Source organism: Urocampus carinirostris, chromosome 18, assembly GCF_059441175.1.
Source record: "Urocampus carinirostris isolate Australia breed hairy pipefish chromosome 18, RoL_Ucar_1.0, whole genome shotgun sequence".
NCBI lineage: Eukaryota > Metazoa > Chordata > Actinopteri > Syngnathiformes > Syngnathidae > Urocampus > Urocampus carinirostris.
The window spans coordinates 10,845,453-10,867,210 of record NC_142366.1 but is presented as its reverse complement, the minus strand read 5'-3'; the positions used below and the strand labels follow the sequence as shown (position 1 = coordinate 10,867,210).

The following is a 21,758-nucleotide window of genomic DNA, read 5'->3' as shown; positions in this document are numbered from 1 at the left end:
TCCTCTGTGGAGAGAGGAGAGCCTTCCAGAAGGACAACCATCTCTGCAGCAATCCACCAATTAGGCCTGCATGGTAGAATGGCCAGACGAAAGCCACTCCTTAGTAAAAGGAGCATGGAAGCCCGTCTAGAATTTGCCAAAAAGCACCTGAATGACTCTCAGACCATGAGAAACAAAATTCTCTGGTCTGATGAGACAAAGATTGAACTCTTTGGTGTGAATGCCAGGCGCCATGTTTGGAGGAAACCAGGCACCGCTCATCACCAGGCCAATACCATCCCTACAGTGAAGCATGGTGGTGGCAGCATCATGCTGTGGGGATGTTTTTCAGCAGCAGGAACTGGCAGACTAGTCAGGATAGAAGGAAAAATGAATGCAGCAATATATAGATACATCCTGGATGAAAACCTGCTCCAGAGCGCTCTTGACCTCAGGCTGGGGCGAAGGTTCATTTTTCAGCAGGACAACGACCCAAAGCACACAGCCAAGATCTCCAAAGATTGGCTTCAGAACCACTCCGTGAATTTCCTGGAGTGGCCCAGCCAGAGTCCAGACTTGAATCCGATCGAACATCTCTGGAGAGATCTGAAAATGGCTGTGCACAAACGTCTCCCATCCAACCTGATTGAGCTTGAGACTTATTGCAAAGAAGAATGGGCAAAACTGCCTAAAGATAGGTGTGCTAAACTTGTGGGATCATATTCAAAAAGACTTGAGGCTGTATTTGCTGCCAAAGGTGGATCAACAAAGTATTAAGCAAAGGCTGTGAATAGTTATGTAAATGTGATTTCTTAGTTTTCTATTTTTAATAAATTCAAAAAAGTTTAAAAAAAAAAAAAAAAAAACTTTTTCACATTGTCATAATGGAGTATTTTGTGTAGAATTTTGAGATAAGAGATTAAATTAATACAATTTGGAATGAGGCTGTAACATAACAAAATGTGGAAAAAGTAAAGCGCTGTGAATACTTTCCGGATGCACTGTACGTTAATACAAATCATATACACACAAATGTTAATTGTTGATAATCAATAGCACTTGATAACACAATTGTCTGTAAAGCATGTAGGTCTGTTGTTAAAATTACAAAATAAACATCCATTGACCACATGTTTCACTCAAATCTAACACTTCTTATACACATTGTCAGCTGGGAGTACTTTATTAACCCTCACCCCGTGCAACAGTGGGTGGTCCTAAAAAGTAGTGGTTTCTCTTGTACCACTAAATTTCTTAACACGTTAATTCAAATTGCTGTCAGAACTTGTTTTTACCACGCCCCTAACAACAACCTAGTTACAACCTTGTTATAACACAGTAATAACATCATAATATTAGTAAAAAGATAATAACATTTGGTATTTCCTAAATTCATTTGAACTGTGGCACGATTCAATAATAAAAAAGCCCCTTTCAGCTTTAAATTGGCCGGTTACCCCTGATTAAAGTGTCCCAACTCTTCTAATTTTAGTCAACTCCAATAAAACGTTCCAATTTGATATTTATTTTAAATATTCACTTAACTTCTTACCCAACTACTGATGAATAATGTAATTTATTCTGAGAGTAATTTACTTTTACTCCACATAAAGCACTCAGTAAGCAATTATGGTTGTTTTAAAGTGCTCTATAGATTAATGAGGTGGTTGTTTGAATTGAAACGTGATCAGCAATGAAACAATGTTTTGATGTGATCAGGCCATTTAAGCTATTGAGTTACATTGAGGTAAGTCGAGTGAGGCTATCATTAGAAGGATCTGGAAATCGAGTATTTTGTGCAAATAATATCCCTTTGCAAAAAAAGTTATGTAACAGGTAAATGGACGAAGTGGTTACAAGACTGGGACTTTTACGAGGTTGGAAAAAGGCGATAACATGCACATGAAAACATTATTCCAACGGCAAGCATATGTTGCGGCCACGAGGAGACAAAACTGCCATTGTTTCTCACCTTGTAAGGGAGGTTGGTCGTAAACAGTCGGGATCGGTTAACCTAAACTTAACTCCAAACAAAGCGGGAGACGCGTAACATGTGGCGCTGGTAAAACGGAATGTTCTGCAAAAATAACATTTTTTTTAAGTGTTTTGAAGCAGTATCCATAATACCAGTGTTTTTAAAAATTCAGCTGGGCAGGTATCCCAATTATAATGACAGGGTATTTTCTCAAGCATACTTTCAACTTGTGGTGTTTCCAAGCTGCAACAACTTTGTAAAACTATACATGAGAAAAAAAAATGTTTGAGAGGGTGGGGGTGTATCTATCAGCTCATTTTAGAGAACAAAGTTGGACAACTTAATGTAAAAAACACTGGGCATACTGTTACCAAGCTGACTTCTCAAAGAACCACTTATTTTCACATTATCTGGAAAAGAAGAGTGCGGGGGTGAATTACAGTAGCCCTTCGGGTTACAGCATACCTAGCCTATGATATTATCACATTAATATGTGGAATACAAATGTTTTTTCTGCCCCTCTTTATGGCATTTTCCCCACCATATGATATCAACAATTTATTTTGCATGCCCAATTAAAACTTTGCAGTGTTCATGCATATTAATTTGCAATTTGTGTGCCTTTCTAAGTCGCTAGGATGCTTCTCTGCTATGCTAGTTCATGTCATATAAAATTCTGGTCTGCTATTGGTTTGCATTACAGTATCATGAAGATGCCGATATGCTACTGGGTGAACTATCTCCCTGGATCTTTTTTATAAACTTAAATTTGTTTAGCTGTGGGTCCCAAGACTTACAGTGATGCGGAAAGGAGATGCAAAAACATGATAACCATGGAAAGCTGTCAGAACCAGAACATGAGGAGGACCCAGATGAGTAACGTTTTCACAAAAGTTTTTTTTACGGGAATGGGGCAGTAATGCGCGTGAACACAATGCCAGTGATTCGGCGATTGCTGGGCGGAAGAAGTAAGACAGAAGTCGGGCGTGGAAAAACAGGAAGCCAGAGGCCGACGAGATCGATACCAGATACACGAGCAGATACCAGACAGACGGATCTATACCGGACAGGACGGGACAGACAGAATCGATAACAAATACTGGAGACTGTAGTCAGATATCAGACAGGACGAGGCTGACGGGATCGATACCGGATACCAGAGACTGGTGTCAGATATTAGACAGGACGAGACAGAAGGGATCAATACCGGATACTGGAGACTGGCGCAACATATCGGACAGGATGAGACAGGCGGAATCAATACCGGATACCGGGGACAGTAGCAAGATATCAGACAGGACGAGACAGACAGTATAGATACCAGACACTGGAGTCAGATAACAAACAGGACGAGATAGATGGGATCGATACCAGACACTGGGGACTGGAGTCAGATATCAGACTGGACAAGACAGACAGGCTCGATACCAGACACTGGGGACTGGAGTCACATATCAAACAGGACGTGATAGATGGGATCGAAACCGGACAGGATACACTAGCAGGACACCGGACAGAGTCACAACACACGTCTTGCGCGGGTATAGAGGTTCGTTGACGGACTGACAAGGGTGAGAGTGAGAGCCATGAGCTTAAATAGGAGGGAAGCCAATCAGTCAACTAGCCGCAGCTGGAGCCAAACGGGCGGGGCCAATTGGGGTAATGGGCAACCGTGACACGGTATCTGTTCGGGAAAAAGAAAGTTTTTGCTCTCCTTATAAAAAATAATTTCCATGTCATTATTAATGCTGCAAAGGTAACTATCATTTAATACTAAGAAATGAACATGTCAGCCAACCAAAATGAAGATCACAAAACCAGAGTATTGCGGCAATACATTTTTTTCCCCAACAGTCCTCTCTCATAAATCATAACCTGACCAGAAAGTCATTTCCAACATATTCCACAACAGTATCCCACTCTTTTTAATGTATGACACATAATAGAAGAGGTTTTTTTTGTAGAGGCGCACATATTATTTAGTGGAGCTCATTAATAAAACATAAGTCAAAGCCAAAACTTGCATATCAGAGTTCAGCGATGCTGTAATGCAAAACTTTCATTGTGCAACAGCAACAAACGAGAAACACGTGTGAAAATAAAACATAACGTTTTTGGCTAACTCTCAGTTACCTACCAATAGGATTTAATGTTTGTTATTTTTTTTTTATATAATTTAAGCACAATTACTGGAGATGAGCCATTTGCGGCAGTGACACGTTGCGTTATATCATCTTTCCTTTAGCAGGTGGCCAAGAGAAACTGTTTGGCATTTCTAGAAAGGGGTCCGTAAACCCCAGCACCCACATTGGCTTATTGGACAAACACGTCAATGTCGTTTATTGCATTATGAGGATTCGATTAACAAGAACATGGCCGAAGCATTGCACCTCCAGGCGAGCCGCGCTCCAGGTCTGGGCTCGAAACACTAAAGACACATAAACAATTTTTCAAACAGAGCTTCGAAAGTTAGACAGGGAAGTTTTTACGTTTTGCAGTGTGTTTTTTTTGTGATATGCAGTCTGCATTTCTGACAAGATGATCGAAGTTCTTGGGAATTTACTATATTGTGAAATATGCAATTGTTTTGATCATATTTATAATACGCACTCGTGTATATCGCGAACCCCTATTTATTGATTAAAAATCTCTAGCCACCGCGAATAGGTTTCGATTAGTATTTCATCGAATGTTTCGCAATAGCGGTTAGCGATTTTTCAACTGATCAATCATTGCACAAGAACGACTTTTAGATTTGTGCAAACTGGAAAAAAAGATAATTTTTAAAGTAAAACACTAAATACTATTAAAAAAGGAAGATAATATTGAGCTTTTTTTGCAAACTCTCTGCTGAAATTATCAATTTATTTTTCCTCAAAAAGAACGTTGCCTTCATAATACCACATATTAGCACATACTTCTACATTGAATTGTCAAGTTTTTGACAATTTACCTGCAAAAAATGCGAAATGGCAAATTTGATAAGCTTCTGTAACAAAAAATAGCACTTCTATGACAAAAACTAGCTTCTTCTACATGGAAAATTGTCATCTTTTGGTTATGCCAAATGTTAACGTCTTACTGTCGTAGTTTGAATATGTATAATTTATGTGCATTGTTAAAAAGGTCGAATATATTTTTTAAATGTATATACAAAAATATATGTAAAATATTAGCCACAGAAATACTACAAAAATACTACTGTAGAAACACTACGGAATATTACCATAGCAATATTACAAAAATAAAGGAACTCTATAAATAGACACAGAAGTACTTCAAAACACAACTATAGAAATCCACAAATAAACAATTACGCTAATACTACAAAAATACCACTACAGTAATACAATAAAAATTGTCATGATATGCCAATTGCCCTTACCTGCGCTCACTTGTTCTGCCCCAGCTGCCACTCATTCCCTAATTAGTTTTCCTCTTATTCAAACACGTCAATCTCGTTCACTCCTAGTCAGTCCGTTAGCTAAGCTCCACACATGCAAGGCAAGTATTTTTTACTCTGGCTCCTGTTCTGTTCCGACCTGTTCCTGTTTCCTGCTCGTCTGTCCCTGGCTTCCCAATCGTCTCCGGTTACCTGACTTGTCCCATTCTCTGACCACGTTTTGGCTCCAGTCCCGGCTGCCCGACTTGCTTCCGATTTCCAACCAGTCTCCGTTCTCCCATCCCAGCTGCCAGACTTGCTTCCAATCTCCGACCAGGCCCCGTTCTCCCGTCCTGGCTGCCCGACTTGCTTCTGATCTCCGACCACGCTCCGTTCTCCCGTTCTGACTGCCCGACTTACTTTCAATCTCCGACCACGCTTCATTCTCCCGTCCCGGCTGCCTGACTTGCTTCTGATCTCCGACCACGCTTCATTCTCCTGTCCCGGCTGCCGGACTTGCTTCCAATATCCGGCCAGGCCCCGTTCTCCCGTCCTGGCTGCCCGGCTTGCTTCTGATCTCCGACCACGCTCCGTTCTCCCGTCCCGACTGCCTGACTTGCTTCAACCACTCTTCATTCTCCCGTCCCGGCTGCCTGTCTTGCTTCTGATCTCCGACCACGCTTCATTCTCCTGTCCCGGCTGCCAGACTTGTTCCGATCTCCTACCACGCTTCGTTTGCGACGGCTTCCTGGTCCTCCTGCCCAGCGAGCACCGGATCGCTGTTGTTTTTTTTCCCTCATCTGACTTCCTCGATTCCCCAATAAAGTATTGTGTGAAGCTTTACGCATTTGGGTCCACTGACAGTTACGGCCATGACCAAAATATTAGCACAGAAATATTACAAAAATACTGCAGGAATACTATAAAAATACTACAAAATACAACTACAGTAATCTGACAAAACTCTACTAAAGAAATACTACAAAAATACCACAGTAATGCTTCATATTACTAAAAACATTAATATCAAATTTAGTGCTTAAAACAGGCTTTGATTGTGAGTGTTTCCAAACCATCCATCTATCAATCCATCTATCCATCCATCCATTCATTATCCGCACCGCTTTTTCTCAGTAGGTTCACATGGGTGCTGGAGCCAATCCCAGCTATCCTCGGGCAGTAGGCCACCGTGAACCAGTTGCCAGCCAGTCCCAGGCATTTCCAAATCAATTTGATGAAAGTTATCTCTTTAAACACAAATTTCAAAATAAATATGATATCTACAAACAGATTTATGCACACATATTTATTCAGAAATGCAACTGAGAAAAATTGGAATGGCCTGGAGTCCCATTGGCGAAATATTTTCAATCCAATGCGGCTAGCAACTCCGGAAAGCTTGACTATCCCTGTGCTATAGCTTACTTTCCTGAAAATATTACTTTGCTGCCAAATTAAACCATTTTCCTTACAATACCATTGAGATTAGGTTGCAGGTGTCTTGAGTTTAAAGAATAATGCTAATTTCAACATACAACGTTTCACCTCGCTAACCCCAACCAAACACGTTACATCCATCTATGGACTTCCCAGAGAGTATCAAATCAAAACAATATCTTGTCTCCACTCTCAAAATGTGGCCATCTGTTTTCTACTGGTGTAAATCAGCGTTGTACGCTATTGAGACAACATCCTGCCTCTCTATATTTGTTTTGCCAAGAGCCCCCTCTCGGAGATGCACATATAGGACATCCTGAGCGTCCTCGCGGGCCAGATCCGCATTGTTTGATAGCCCAGCGCTGGCTGATGACGGGGATTCTTCACCTCGGAGGTGTAAATGTCTCGGTTGCCGCGTTTCAGGCCCCAACTGACTAATGGCGAGTGTAAAGACTGAAGAGCTCTCTGGTGCACGGATTCACAAACAACCCTGTCCGCTGTCACCTGTCGGCTTTTGTGAGAAGCAGTCACACCTGAGTGCCCCCAAAGCAACCCGGCCGGACCGGGATTCGACCCCACTCCCCCACTGAAAGTGTTTGTTTTTCCTTTCTTTCCTCGTTTGCCTGCCGACAGACGCCTCATCCATCACGTACCGTTTATGCCGGACGATGTGACCAATTCTCTATACTCGCTAGAACTTTGTTAAAGAATGCCGTTCGGCACTGATGGATGGGGGAGGGGAAAAACGTTGGTTTTCCATCCCGTTGACAAATCCGAGTGACGAAAGAATGACAGCAGAATTTTGGTTAACAAACCGAATTTATAATAGCCAGGCAGAGGGCAAGCTTAAATTGACTATTAATACAAAGTGATGACAGAGCCCGTCACAATCAGAATGCTTGTGTCTTTCATGTGGAGTGGCGGGGTCGAGGGACAACGAATGAAAGAGGGACACAGAAGTGCTTGAAATACTTGAAGCACTAGAAAGGGATCATTATTTAGCCTGTGTCCTTGGCTTAATACTGTAATGCCAGAAACTAGTACAGTACACTACGACTAAGAGAGCTCAGGACCAAGAGAAAAAAAGAAAACCTAGCAGGACTTATTCCTTTTTTTCATTGAAGTGCTACAATCTAGCTTACAAGATAATGTGTTTTAAGTAAAAAATGGTTTCGGAAAAAATACACATATTGTAACAATTTTTGTGAAGGATTCCACTTCGGTGCATCAGGACATTAGCCATATTCCCACCGTACACCAACAGCCAAAACCAGATTTGAGGAAAAGACTAAACTAACCTTAGCAACATTTGTACAAATTTAGTCAAAATGCATTAGCAAAACCTTCATCTTTCCTCAAATGTTTTTTTAATAATTCTAAAACCGTTCGTAGAAATTTAAAAGATCCAAATGAAGATTTTGGGCCTACTGACATAATCTGTTTTTGTTAACGTATGGTTTTACTGATAACAGTCCGATATATTTCGATATCAATGCAATGAGAACTTTATTTTCCTTTTCTTTTTTTGTTGTTTCTAAAGCCTTTTGCAGTAAAACATCTTTAACAATAAAGAATTTTCACCTACAGATTTTTTTTTGCCATGGTTCCCCCAATACCGACCTGATACATTTCAATACCAATCGAATACCAGCTCTTTTTTTTAATTCTAATAATTAGAAATATGCCAATGAAGATTTTGGGGTTAGTGTTTCAATCTGATTTTTTTAAGGCATGGTTTCCTTGATACCAATCCAATTTTTATTATATGTATATATACAGTGAAGAAAATGCTATTTTTCCATTTCTCCCTCTTAGAAATCATGTAGGGGTCTGAAATTTTCATTTAGTTGCATGTCCACTGTGAGAGATAAACTAAAAAGAAAAATCTAGAAATTGCAATGCATATTTTTTTTAACGATTAAATGAGTGATATAGCTGCAAAATGTATTGGAAGACTTGAGAAAATAAATGTTTATATTTGGTACAGTAGCCGTTATTTGCTATTACAGAGGTCAAACGTTTCCGGTAGTTTTTCACTAGGTTTGCGCATACTGCAGATCTTCTCTAGATCAGTCAGGTTTCTGGGCTGTCGCTGAGAAACACAGAGTTTGAGCTCCTTCCAAAGATTTTCGATTGGGTTCAGTTCTGAAGGCTGGCTGGGCCATGCTAGAACCTTGATATGCTTCTTAAAGAGCCACTCCTTGGTTTTCTTGGGTGTGTGCTTCGGGTCGTTGTCGTGTTGGAAGACCCAGCCACGACCCATCTCCAATGCTCTGACTGAGGAAAGGAGGTTGTTTCCTAAAATCTCACAATACACGGCCCCAGTCATCCTCTCTTTAAAGCAGTGCACTCGTCCTGTCCCATGTGCAGAAAAAAATTCTCCCATGACTCCTCTGTATCCACCAAATGGTCATATGCAAACTTAAGACGGGCCTTGATATGTGCTTTTTTAAGCAGGGGAAGCTTTCGTCCCATAAATGATTTCAAACCATGACTTCTTAGTGTATTACCCACAGTAACCTTGGAAACGGTGGCCCCAGCTCTTGTCAGCTCATTGACCAACTCCTGTTGTGTAATTCTGGGCTGATTCCTCATCTTTCTTACAATTATTGAGAACCCACGAGGTGATATCTTGTTTGGGGCTCCACTCTGATTGAGATTGACTGTCATGTTTAGCTTCTTCCATTTTCTAATGATTGCTCCAACAGTGGATCTTTCCTCACCAAGCTGCTTGGCAATTGCTCCGTAGCAGCTTCTGGAGGTGCACAAGTTTGTCTCTGGTGTCTTTGGACAGCTCTTTGGTCTTCGCCATGTTACAATCTAAAGTCTTACTGATTGAATGGGGTGGACAGGTGTCTTTATGCAGCTCAAACAGGTGCATCGGATTTGGGATGATACATGGACTTCTAATGGGCGGGCTAACAGGTCTTTCAGGGTCAGAATTCTGAATGATACACAGGTGTTATTTACATCTGTATCAGACAAATAAATTGTTAAAAAAAATCCCGCATCGTGATTTCTGGATTTTTCTTTTTAGTTTATTTCTCACAGTGGACATGCACCTAAGGGGCCGGTCACACAGACATTTGCGGCTGAATCGCGGCCAGACGCCATTGGACGCATTGAGATCGCCATTCAGACGAGATACAGCAGTGCTTAACACGAGGTCGGAAATTCGCGCGCGGGTGGCAGCGCGAAATAATTTTGCGCTGCTCAATTCTTCAGAGTGCGTGTATACAGCCTTTCACGAGCGTATCAAGGCTGAACCACGGCCAGAATTTTCTGACCGTGAAGCAGATGCTGTTGGGCGCAGTGGGACGTTTTGAGACCGCTATATAGACGAGATACAGCAGTGCTTTACTCACGGTCGGAAATTCACACGTGGTTGGCCGCACTCAAAACTTTTGAGCTGCTCAAAAGTTTGAGCACGTGTTAAACCGCGTGCCGCACACGTGGTCAACACGAGGTAATGACGCGGAAATGACGTGCTATGGTCGCGGCTAGGGCGCGGTTACACATGGGTAGGACGGGAAATTTCAGCGGGTAATAGTGGGTGGAGCATGGTAATAGCATGTTCTGCGCCTGTATCGTGGTGTTATTACGTGAAATTAGCGTGTTACGCGTGTGACAGTCTTTCGCCTTTCTCTGCGTATATACAGCGCGATTTGCCGAGCACAAGCACACGTCAGTTGTGCTGGAGACGTCAAGGGGGTGAACATGGATCCCCGTCAGCGTAGTGACCTCGTCTTAATCCATTTTTATTTCTTGACATTTCTTTTCAAGATAATAAAATAAAAATGATTCCATAGCTTGAAATCTTGATCTTCACGGGACTGTGTCTTTCTACAGCCCGGTGCATCCCTGCCGAGATTTGCATCCCCTCGCTACTACAACCACTTTTACCTCGTTTTATTTCACTTTTAGGGAATGTAATGGCGAACATATAACCAAAACCACTTCGTCTTGCATTTATTGGGAATTTAATACAACTTAAACCATTCCGTCTTTGTTTTTGTTGTGAACGTAATCGAACGCAACACAAACAACCCCCCACCCCCTCGCGTGAACGCGCATTTTGCGGCGCTTCCAACAAAAGCGATCGTATTCTATATAAAACGCTTATTAAAACAATAAAGTGAGCTAATTATAACAATTGGGAGATCCTAGTCTATATAACGCGTTTATTTAAACAATAAAGTGCGATCGTATTCTACAAAATGCGTTTGTTAACGCGGATGACAACAAAAGCGATCGTATTCTATATAAAACGCTTATTAAAACAATAAAGTGAGCTAATTATAACAATTGGGAGATCCTAGTCTATATAACGCGTTTATTTAAACAATAAAGTGCGATCGTATTCTACAAAATGCGTTTGTTAACGCGGATGACAACAAAAGCGATCACAGCAGAATGTGCGTTCACGCGAGGGGGTGGGGCGGTGGGTTGTGTTGCGTAGGAGTCGGATTTGGGCACAACACCGGCTCGGGAGCTTTTATACCTGTGGTCCACACGAGAAAATGACGCAGAAATGACGCGATGAGGAAGCGGAACAGTCGCCGGCGTCTTTTTTGCGGCCATACACCGATCAACAGCGGGGTGGCCAATTTTGCGCATTTTCCATCGCGGGCAACCACGGGCGAAAAAAAATCGCAAAATTTTGGCCGTGATTCAGCCGCAAATGTCTGTGTGACCGGCCCCTTACATGAAAATGTCAGACCCCTCCATTATTTCTAAGTGGAAGAATCAGCAAAATAGCAGTATAATGTATATTAAATATCAATAAATACGATATTTTGTTTTGTTTTCTTTTATCAATCAAGTTGTTGGTGCTACCGATTTAATACGATTTTTTTAAGGCACGTATTACCTGATACCAATTGGATACATTTTATATCAATCCAATATGATCTCTCTTTTCTTTTTTGTCTTTTTTTTCCACAAGTAATCTCATACAAGACATATCAGTGCAATAATCGAAACAAACAAAATGCAGACAAAGCTGTATGGAATTAATACTCCAATTCTTTCCAATACTAATTAAAAAAGTCAATCAACCGATACAAATTGCGAATATCGAAATCGGGACATGACTATTTCTGATGTAAATCGGACTGGTCCAGAATAAAACCCAAGGATACAACAACTGGAACACTCAAAATTTTCCATTGAACTGGTATTTTTTTCAAGAGTAAGAATAAGTCAGACCTGAGCGATAGCTAGTCGATTGCAGACCCATTCATACACATGGAAACTTTGAGTCTTGAATGGGTCTTGGAAATTGAGTGGGGGTAGCCTCAGCATCTGGAGAAAATGCGTACATGGAGAGGAAGTACACCCGCTGAGGTCACGGCTGAACGTCCAATCTTGGTGCTGTGAAGAAAACGTGCTTACAAGCTGCTATTTTTACAAAATGGCAACATATTTGTGACGAGGGTCTGATGACTTTCTACGCAGGATAAAATGTAAATTTCAAAATACAGTAATTCCTCATTTTTTTCTGTGCTTTTGTTCTAAAATTGAGACCCCTAATAGTTATAACCAGCAAAGTACAAACATTTATTTATTTACTATGTTATGCATTAAAACCAATGAATAAACCCTATTTACATGTTTACAGCGTGAAGCATTGTCCTGTACTCTCTAAACGTTTTTCAATTCTTAAATTGCCAGACGTTTGTCTCAAATGAGAAGTGCCAGTGCGACCTAATTTTAAGAATTTGATTGATTTTTGTCAGCCTACAGAAAATGTTTCCCTGTAGCTATGCTTCGAGCTTTTACCACTGCGTAGTTAACAACAGTTGAACATTGCTGAGTTCTTGAAAATACTCGTTTCAAAGAAAACTTCGGAGAAAAACGTTTCTTTGTAAAAGGGTGCCTTTCAAACAGAACTTTCACTTTGGTGCTTTTTCTATTTGTATTTTTGATACCTCCACTATTTCAACAATGCTTTCTACAAACACAAGGGCACTTTGCTTGTAAGCTTTATTGCAAAAACACTGAACTTACGCATGAACAATGCATGAAATTTGCTCGAACTTTCACGATTCATGTCGTCACGGCGATCGGTGTGGCGCACGAAACGTCATTTGTCTCTATCCCAATGCACTTCACCATCTTTTTTAGAGAGGATAAAGCTTTGAAGCATTAACAGTCTATACCAAAATCTTTGCTTTTATCAACACACTGCGCGTACTCGGCAAATTTGTGTCTGTGTGGCGGCTATGTTTTTATTTTCTTTCTACCTAAAATCAACTTCATCCGCGAGGTCCTGAGCCATTATTCTCAGTCAACTATGGCTGTGCGCGGGTGCCGGTCACCAATAACTGCAATAAACGAGGGACTATGGTACTTCGTATTGGGGTAAAAAATAATTTGGTACTCGAAAAATTCCCTGTCCTACGTAAGAATTCCAAAAGAGCAAATTTGTGGCCGCGTGGCGTCTTTTTTTCCATTATATTTGCCTAAAATGAACTGCACCCATGCAGCCTAGATCCATTATCCCCAGTTGACTATTGCTGTGAGCAGGGTCCAGTCCCCCTTAACAGCAAAAATTGAAGGATTACAGTACTTTCTATGGGAAAAAATGTTTCGGTACTCTAATAATGCAGTGTACTACCTGAAAATTCTGAAAGAGCAAATTTTTGTCATGCGTGGTGGCTCTTTTCCTTTCCATTGTCCCTGGTCAATTATTGCTGCAAGTGGGATGGTTAACTTTGCGGATTTTACGCTTGTCTCATGGGGTATCTGGAAATTAACACGGGATTAGGGTATTTTTGGATTTTTCTTTTTTTTATGTTCATTTACATTTGGTATTGATGTTTTTGTTTTTATTTCAATGTTTTAAATTATGATGTGTTTTCTCTTTTATTGATCTAAAATTTTGGCAATAACTTTCAACAGGGTTACTTACATTTTTCAAGTGATATACAGATTTTATGTGCGTTTTTTTTTTTTTCTCGTGAAACTCAACTGCTTGAAAGCATTATTTAGAAGCATGAAAGTGAGTGATTAAAAGCAGACCCGGAGCGAGGGAAGCAAAGAGGGCGGGCTGTTGTGAAAGATGGTGTTTATTTGTGTGCGGTGAAGAGTCGGGCCAGGACAATGTGAGTGCGTTGCCTCTCCAGTGTAACTCATTCATCACTTTGTGTGTGTGTTTTAGTGAGAGAGAAATAGAAGGAGGGGGACAAGTCCTAGTCGGCGTGCGTCGGATGGTATTCCTGCTCGTCTGGCTGCACCAGTTAAGTCGACCAGCGGCTGTGGTCCTGCATTGGTGGGCTCCTGCACTCTCAAGCATTGCTTCAGGTAAAGTCTTTTTGATTCACTTTTAACACTTTTCTAATTGAGGAGGAGGGAGGAAGGGGTTATTTTCCACCTGTTGTCCCTGTTTGGCCAAGTAGTTCATGTGGAAAGAAACAAGGGCAGGTTAGAATGTGAGAATCTTCACTTTCCATAAATAATTTCCTAGTGAGGGAGTGCAAACTTAACGGGGAACCAAAGTTTTAAATGTCAACGAGTGTCAATAATATGTTTTCTAAAAGCGACGAAACAGCTTAAAGCCAAACATGTTGGGAACAAATCTGCATGCAGGATGGTCTAATAAGGACCCTCAAACACTGAGGTCTGAGATTTGTTGATAGTAATAGAGGTCCAAAGATTAATTCAACAGTCAATGTAAAACTTTATTGAATTAAATACCATATAGTTGTTGTTTTTTTTTCAATCAACAGATATTTATTGTCAGGAGTATTCCATGTATTTGTGTTGTTCACAATGATACATTTCAATTCTCTATAGAAGTAGTAGCACGATTTGGTCATGTCTCCTCTACTGCTTCTCAATATGTGAGAGGCATCAAAGAGCTCAGCCATGATCAGTCACATGGTTCAGAATGTGTACAGGTTGTTGTAATTGTACGTGCAATCATGTTTTTAACTAAAATATATTTTTATTATCTATACAAGTAGTAGCACAACTTGGTTGTGTCTCCTCTCTATGCCTCTTCATTAAGTGGACGGGGCATCTGAGAGCTCTACCACTATCAGTCGCATGGCTCAGTCTTTGAACAGGTTTTTGTGATTTATGCACATTTATGTAATTTATTATAATATACTTTGGGATTTTTTTTTTTTTTTTTAATAGAAGTAGTAGCACACTGGTCATGTCTCCTCTCAACCTATACATAAAGTGTGTGAGGCACTGTAGTGCTTGGCTATAGACAGTCACATGGCTCATGCTGTTGTGATTGTACTTCTGGACTAATGTTATGCTTTTCAGGATAATATATTTTGATTTACTATTTTTTTGTTGTGGAAATAGCACCACAACTTGGTTGTGTCCCCTCTCTATTTCTACATAATGTATGGGAAGGCATCAGAGAGCTCAGCTATATTTAGCCACATGGCTTGGATGTTTGTAGGCTGTTAGGACTGCACGTTTATCCATTATCGTCATTATAATATATTTGTATTTTTTATTTTTTTATTGTAGAAGTAGTAACAAAACTTGGTTGTGTCTTCTCTCTACTTCATAATTTGTGTGAGGCATCAGAGAGCTCAGCCATAATCAGTCACATGGCTCAAAATGTGCAGAAATTGTGATAGTATGGACATTTATGTACTTTATTAGGATATATTTAGAATTTTTATAGAAGTAATAACACAACTTGGTATTGTTTCCTCTCTGCCTCTTTGTAATGTGCGCTAGGCATAGGAGGGCTTGTCCAAAATCAGTTGCATGGCTCTGGATGTAAATAGGTTGTTGTGATTTTACGCGCATTTATGTTCTCCATGATAATATCTCATCTCATCTCATTAGCTGCATCGCTTATCCTCAGTAGGGTCGCGGGAGTGCTGGAGCCCATCCCAGCAATCATCGGGCAGTGGGCAGGGGACACCCTGAACTGGTTGCCAGCCAATCGCAGGGCACACAGAGACAGACAACTAGCTTGCTCATTCACACCTAGGGACAATTTGGACCGGCCAATCCACCTGAAATGCATGTCTTTGGAATGAGGGAGGAAACCGGAGTGCCCGGAGGAAACCCACGCAAACACGGGGAGAACATACAAACTTCACACAGGAAGTCCGGTAGCTGGATTTGAACCCACACAGGAGGTTCCCAAGACCTTAGAACTGTGCCGCAAACGCACTAACCACTGTGCCACCGTGCTGCCCTCCATGATAATATATATTTTATTTGATAAAAAATCTGTTTTATTTTTAACAGAAATGTTAGGAAACCTTGTGTCCTCTCTCTGCCTCTTCATTAAGTGTGCAAGGCACCGGAGAACTATAGACAGTCGCATAGCTAAGGCTGTTGTGATTGTACTTCTGGCCATTGATTTTTGTTTTTAGAATGTATTTTGCTTTTTTATCGCACTACTGCATGCGTGTGCATGAACGCCAATTCAATTAGGATTGTCATCCAGTTGGTTAAGATTGACAGTTGATATAAGAGACACCCTTTAGCCATAATAGATAGATAGATAGATAGATAGATAGATACTTTGTTCATCCCCGAAGGGAAATTCACATTTCCAACAATCGAAAATAACACGGGAGCTGCTGGAGTGGCTGCCATTCGTGACGGCGCCGGAAGAAAAGATTCAATTTGAATCATGTACAAACAAACAAACAATTGAATCATATACAAACAAACAAACAAAATATTCATGTTTCAATAAGTGGAGTGTTAATAAAATGGGGGGAAAATAATTTCTGATACTGATATAACCAGGTAAAACTAATTTTAAGTTACCTAATTGACATAATGTTACATTTGCCCGATGTAGCATTTGTATATTTATCTTTATTTATTATTAGTACTTAATTGCACAGCTAAGTTAACGCCAATTGACAAGAATAAGTGATATATTTTTTCTTAGCCAAGGCCTGCGTGACATTAAGTTGTGAAGCACTTGTATAATGCTTAGAAGTAATGTATTTTCACATAATTACATGCACTTTCTGCAATATATCTATATGTCAGTTCTCATAAAAAAATATTATCATTATAATATGGTAAAGTATTGATCAGTTGATTGAAAAGTCAAGCCTTAGTCTGTCCAATACTACTTTTTGGAGACATGATTAGAGAAGGTGCCCTGCAATTGGCTGGCAACCAGTTCAGGGTGTCCCCTGCCCACTGCCCGATGATTGTTGGGATGGGCTCCAACACCCCCGCGACCCTACTGAGGATGGGCGGTGCAGCTGATGAGATGAGATGAGATGAGATGAGATGAGATGAGATTAGAGAAGGCTGTAGTAAATTCAAAATCCCAAAGGTGAGAACCACCAGGAAAAGTATGTGTGTGTCTGTGTGTGGAGTCAAACTTTGGAACAATTTACAAGACAAGATCAAACAATGTCCAACTATTCACGTGTTCAAATATAAAAACAAAAAAAACATTACTGGCAGAATAGAGATGAAGAAAATGGCTTATGAGTGATACTAGAGATTGGAAATACAGCGTTTACAACTATAATTAACCAGTTTGTTATTGTTACTATTATTATATCATAACTGTTATAATTGCTATTGTTGTTATTATCATTGGTGTCACAATGATATTTAGTGACTAGTAGCATTATAACGTTAATAGATGGATACTACAATGATTAGTGTATAAAATATGTGACTATTGTTATTATAATAATTAGTGATATCTGAACTATGTAATGTAATGTATATCCGCGAGACTTTGTTGTATTGGACACAAGAGGAGCTATCCGTAAAATGTATTTAATAGGGAAGATGAACTGGTAGGGAAAATAAGCGTCTGCTTCTTACTACCCCTTTTCGAACATGTTATGTTAACATTATTTTTGTTGTTGAGTCATTGTTTTTGTCCTGTTTCTTTTTTATAATGTTCGAAATAAAGATTTCATTAATTCATTCATCCATTCATTTATTCAAGCTGCATGGAGTAATTGTAATTGTAAACAAAAATGTATTTAGATTTTTTTAAATTAGCCATGCAGTTTTTCAAAAAGTTATGAGTCTCAAGCAGTATTTTATCGGCTGTTGTATCGAAAAGAAAAAAACAGTTATCGTACATCCTTTCAATTTAATTTTGGAAAATGGCAATGTTAGAAAAAATATAGGAATCCCTTTAGTATCAACAAATGAATATATTAACACAGCAAATATTACTAACAGCCCTAGACAGCTATGTCAGGCATTTCCCCCATTACAATTATGATGTAAGTTATGCCAAGTTTTTTACGGCCTCCAGTGAGTTTTTCATGTGTGTTTCACGTGTGTTAGGAGCATTTAGCGGTTGCTACGTCTGCGTCCTAGACCGGATCTTGTGGCTTCAATTTGCAAGTTTTCATTCACCGCGCTTTTTCTCTTGAAGTCCCAAAAATGTGCATGGTAGAATCTTTTGGTTAGATCCTGTTCACTTAACTTTGAGTTTTCTTTGGGCCCAGACTACTATACATTTTTGGAATAACTGTTTTTTGTGAGTACTGTTATGATGGTTTATTAATGCTCCTAAGAATCATATTGATGGCAACTGAGCATCGTTTATCGTTGTATAAACAGCGAATCGTCGGTTTGGATAACAGTAAATCATGAGCTTATTAGCAATCGTGCCAAACGTTCCAAAAGCTGCCCATTATTTAGATAACAACACATGCACACATACCTCAATGGAGAATGCCGTGGGAGGGCCTCCAATGTCATTGTGGAGGCGTGTCCCACGTGCCCCCCGCTCGCATTTCCTTCTGGGGGTTACGCAGACTTGGCAACCCGATTTATATTGTTACAACCTGGAATGGAAACGTTTTATGAAGTGAATCTGTGGAATTTGCCACCAAGAGGAAGTATTAAAAATATTACATCAATTAGATTTTTTTAAAAATAAAGAAAAATATAGAATTACTAAGTGTATAACTGAATGAAAACATGATAACTCCAAAGCTATCTAAAATTTGTATCAGATAAAAAGCAACTTCAAATGATTCACTGAACAATAACAAATGGTATTTAAAAATGAAAAAATTGTCTACACTACATTGATTGTATTTAAAAAAAAAATTGACACCCCCAAAATATCCCAAAAACAATTAGAATTAAATTTAAATATATATATATATATATATATATATATATATATATATATATATATATATATATATATATATATATATATATATATATATATATATATATATATATATATATATAGCATAGAGTTTTCCCCCACTGATTTATGATTTCCAGCTCATCTCTAAAGAGGAAGGAGGAGGAAGCTTGAAAACCGAAAAAAAACAGCACACAGATGACGAAGGTGCTGTATTTGAGTCAGATCAGGAGGTTTCTCCTACTATTGGTAACCATAGGAACTGTGAGGAGCAAACCCCTACCCAAAAACGCCGAAGGGATTGGGCACCACAAGGCTGTACTTGTCCCAAGACACACCAAAGGTGGTTTAAGGAATCTTTGAACCGTGATGTAACGTCAATCCATTCATAATATTCACCGCTCATCCTCAGTAGGGTCTCAGGGCTGCTGGAGCCTCTCCCAGCCATCTTCGGGCAGTGGGCAGGGGACACCCTGAACTAGTTGCCAGCCAGTCGCAGGGCGCCGCGTTATACTGTTTATACATTAAAAAAATAATAAGAAATAGATTAAATGTGTGCATTGTATTCTTATATTTTAAGGTGAGATTTTTTAAGTTTAGAGCTCATCAGCAATGTTCAAATAATAAAGTCTTGTCATATTGTAGTTTATTTGTAATGCATCCAGAATGCATGACATATTTGTTTAACTGCATTGCAGAAAATAATAAAAACGTTATCACTACATTCATTTTCTGAGCCTGCCCTGTACATATTTTACAACATGTAGATCAAAATTCCATATCTACTCTTATGATTGATCTATAGTGCAGCTCTGACATCATGCGTCATGTCCATCCAGAGGAAGCCTCTTTGATGACAGTACGTTATCAATCATTAACTCCATCAAGCCCACATTACACTCGCTTGTGCATGTGGCCAGCCTTGCGCATGCACGAAGGGCAGCGGGCGGTGCTAGAGGGGCGGCCTCGAATAGCTGTGTTGATGAGAAGCGTGTTTTGTATTTACTCGCTCCAACACGGGCTGTGATTTGATTTTGACATAAACTTCCTGGCTAGAAGTCATTTTCCAGTATAGCTGATATAAGAATACACGGCAAAATAGATGGAGATTGCACAATACCTGTTTTCATGTATCATATACTTTAAATGTTTTAATTGGCTTTTTCTGGCATCCACAATGTCAGAAGGAATTCCCTATGAAAAGAAGTTAAATGATTTTTATCTTTTTTTACATATATTTTTTATATATTTATTTTGTTATTTTATCTTTATTGTTTTTATTTTTTTTTATTGTTTATTTTTACTAGTTTTTAATTTACATTATTAATTCAATATATGATTTATTTTTTACGAACAATTTTATTCAATTATTCTTATATTATTATTCATTTATTTTAGTTTGTACTCCTCTTCCTTTATGTATTATTTTATTATCATTATTATTATTATTATTATTGTTCAATTATTGGTTTTATGTATATTTAAATTATTTATTATTCATTAATATTTTATCTTTTTTCAATTGATTTTTTTTCTGTCATTCATTTACCTATAAGCATTTATTTTATTTTTTTTAATTATTAATTATTAATGTATTATTATTTGTATTCATTAACATTAGCTATTTATCCTTTATATTTACCTTGTATTTAATAGATATAATTTTGAATTTGGTCAGCTTGTTAATTCTGAACAAATTTCTACATGTTAAACGGTGTGCTTTTTTATTTATTACTTGTTACTATACATTTTGATGAGTGTGTCCAAACTAAAGCCTGGGGGCCATTTGCCCCCCACCCAACATTTTGGGCGGCCCACAGTATACAAAAATACATACTTCTACAAAAGAATGTCTTTAGTAGAAACTAGATCATTGTTTACTGTGCCAAATGATTATTAACTAAGTTCTAATTTTGAAGATTCCATTTTTAATTTGAAACAAATAGATGCGAAGAGAGCAAAATGTATTAATTTTGTTATGATTTTTAATCTACAATAAAAAAATATGTACAAATAGGAATGGCTCTTGCATCCATCAATTTTTAGGGGTACTGTATCTAGACTTGTTATATCCCACTGTATGTATTTTTTTTTGCAGAATGTGTGTCAACGGCCGTTCTTGTAAGCAGAGTAAGCAACCCCCCCACTATCCCCCCTCCAACATCCTGCCGTTTCTGTCCCAATTGTTCACCATAAGCCTGGCTTGACCTTTTCTTCTCGTTCCTTGAACAAGGATGCAGCTTCAAAATGTTGTTTTCTTTCCTGTTTTGCCATCATTATGGTGTCTGTTCCGAAATGCGCCGAAATCTCCGCTGTTAAAAAGAAACTGGCCTAGCTCCCGTCCATCACACCTCCTTGTTTGCCCTTCGTGGAAAAACACTCCAATTTCTCATTTGATCATAAAACAAGGCGGCACACGGCGGCAATTTTCTCGATTATTGACTTAGGCGCTTATCGTAAATCTTCCCTGAAAGGCGAGACTCGCTCGGAAATGCCTCAAAAGTCAAAGGAGGTTTTATTAACAACACCTGCCAGATGACACACGCAATTCTACCATAAAAGGACTTTAGGTGTTACAATCTGGGCATGGATATTGGTTTTCAATTATAAACACGAACCATGAAGCCATGTGGAATGTCACATTAGCATTGTAGGGCAGAACAAAAAATTTGGACTACAGTATAAGGCGCACCCAGTACATTTTTAAAGGAAAAACAAATATTTGTACATACATAAGCCGCACATTGAAACATGAGAAACATGAGATATTTTCAAAGAAAGACAGTCATAAAAATATACGCTACCTTAACCGCTTAACCCCTTAACGTTGCCACCGGACTTTTGCTAATCAAATACGTGTCAGTTCAATGTCACCAGTCACGAAATACGTCATGGCA

The 21,758-nt window shown here is 39.2% G+C and overlaps 1 protein-coding gene across 1 annotated transcript in view; it reads left to right on the top strand.

The window, feature by feature from the left end:
* The window catches only part of agtr1b (angiotensin II receptor, type 1b), a 39,486-nt gene that overhangs the window by 6,386 nt on the left and 11,342 nt on the right, over nucleotides 1-21,758 (top strand). The window contains exon 2 of the mRNA XM_088322235.1: nucleotides 13,936-14,078. The gene's annotated coding sequence lies outside the window, so the exon portion shown is untranslated. The remainder of the gene's footprint in view (nucleotides 1-13,935; nucleotides 14,079-21,758) is intronic.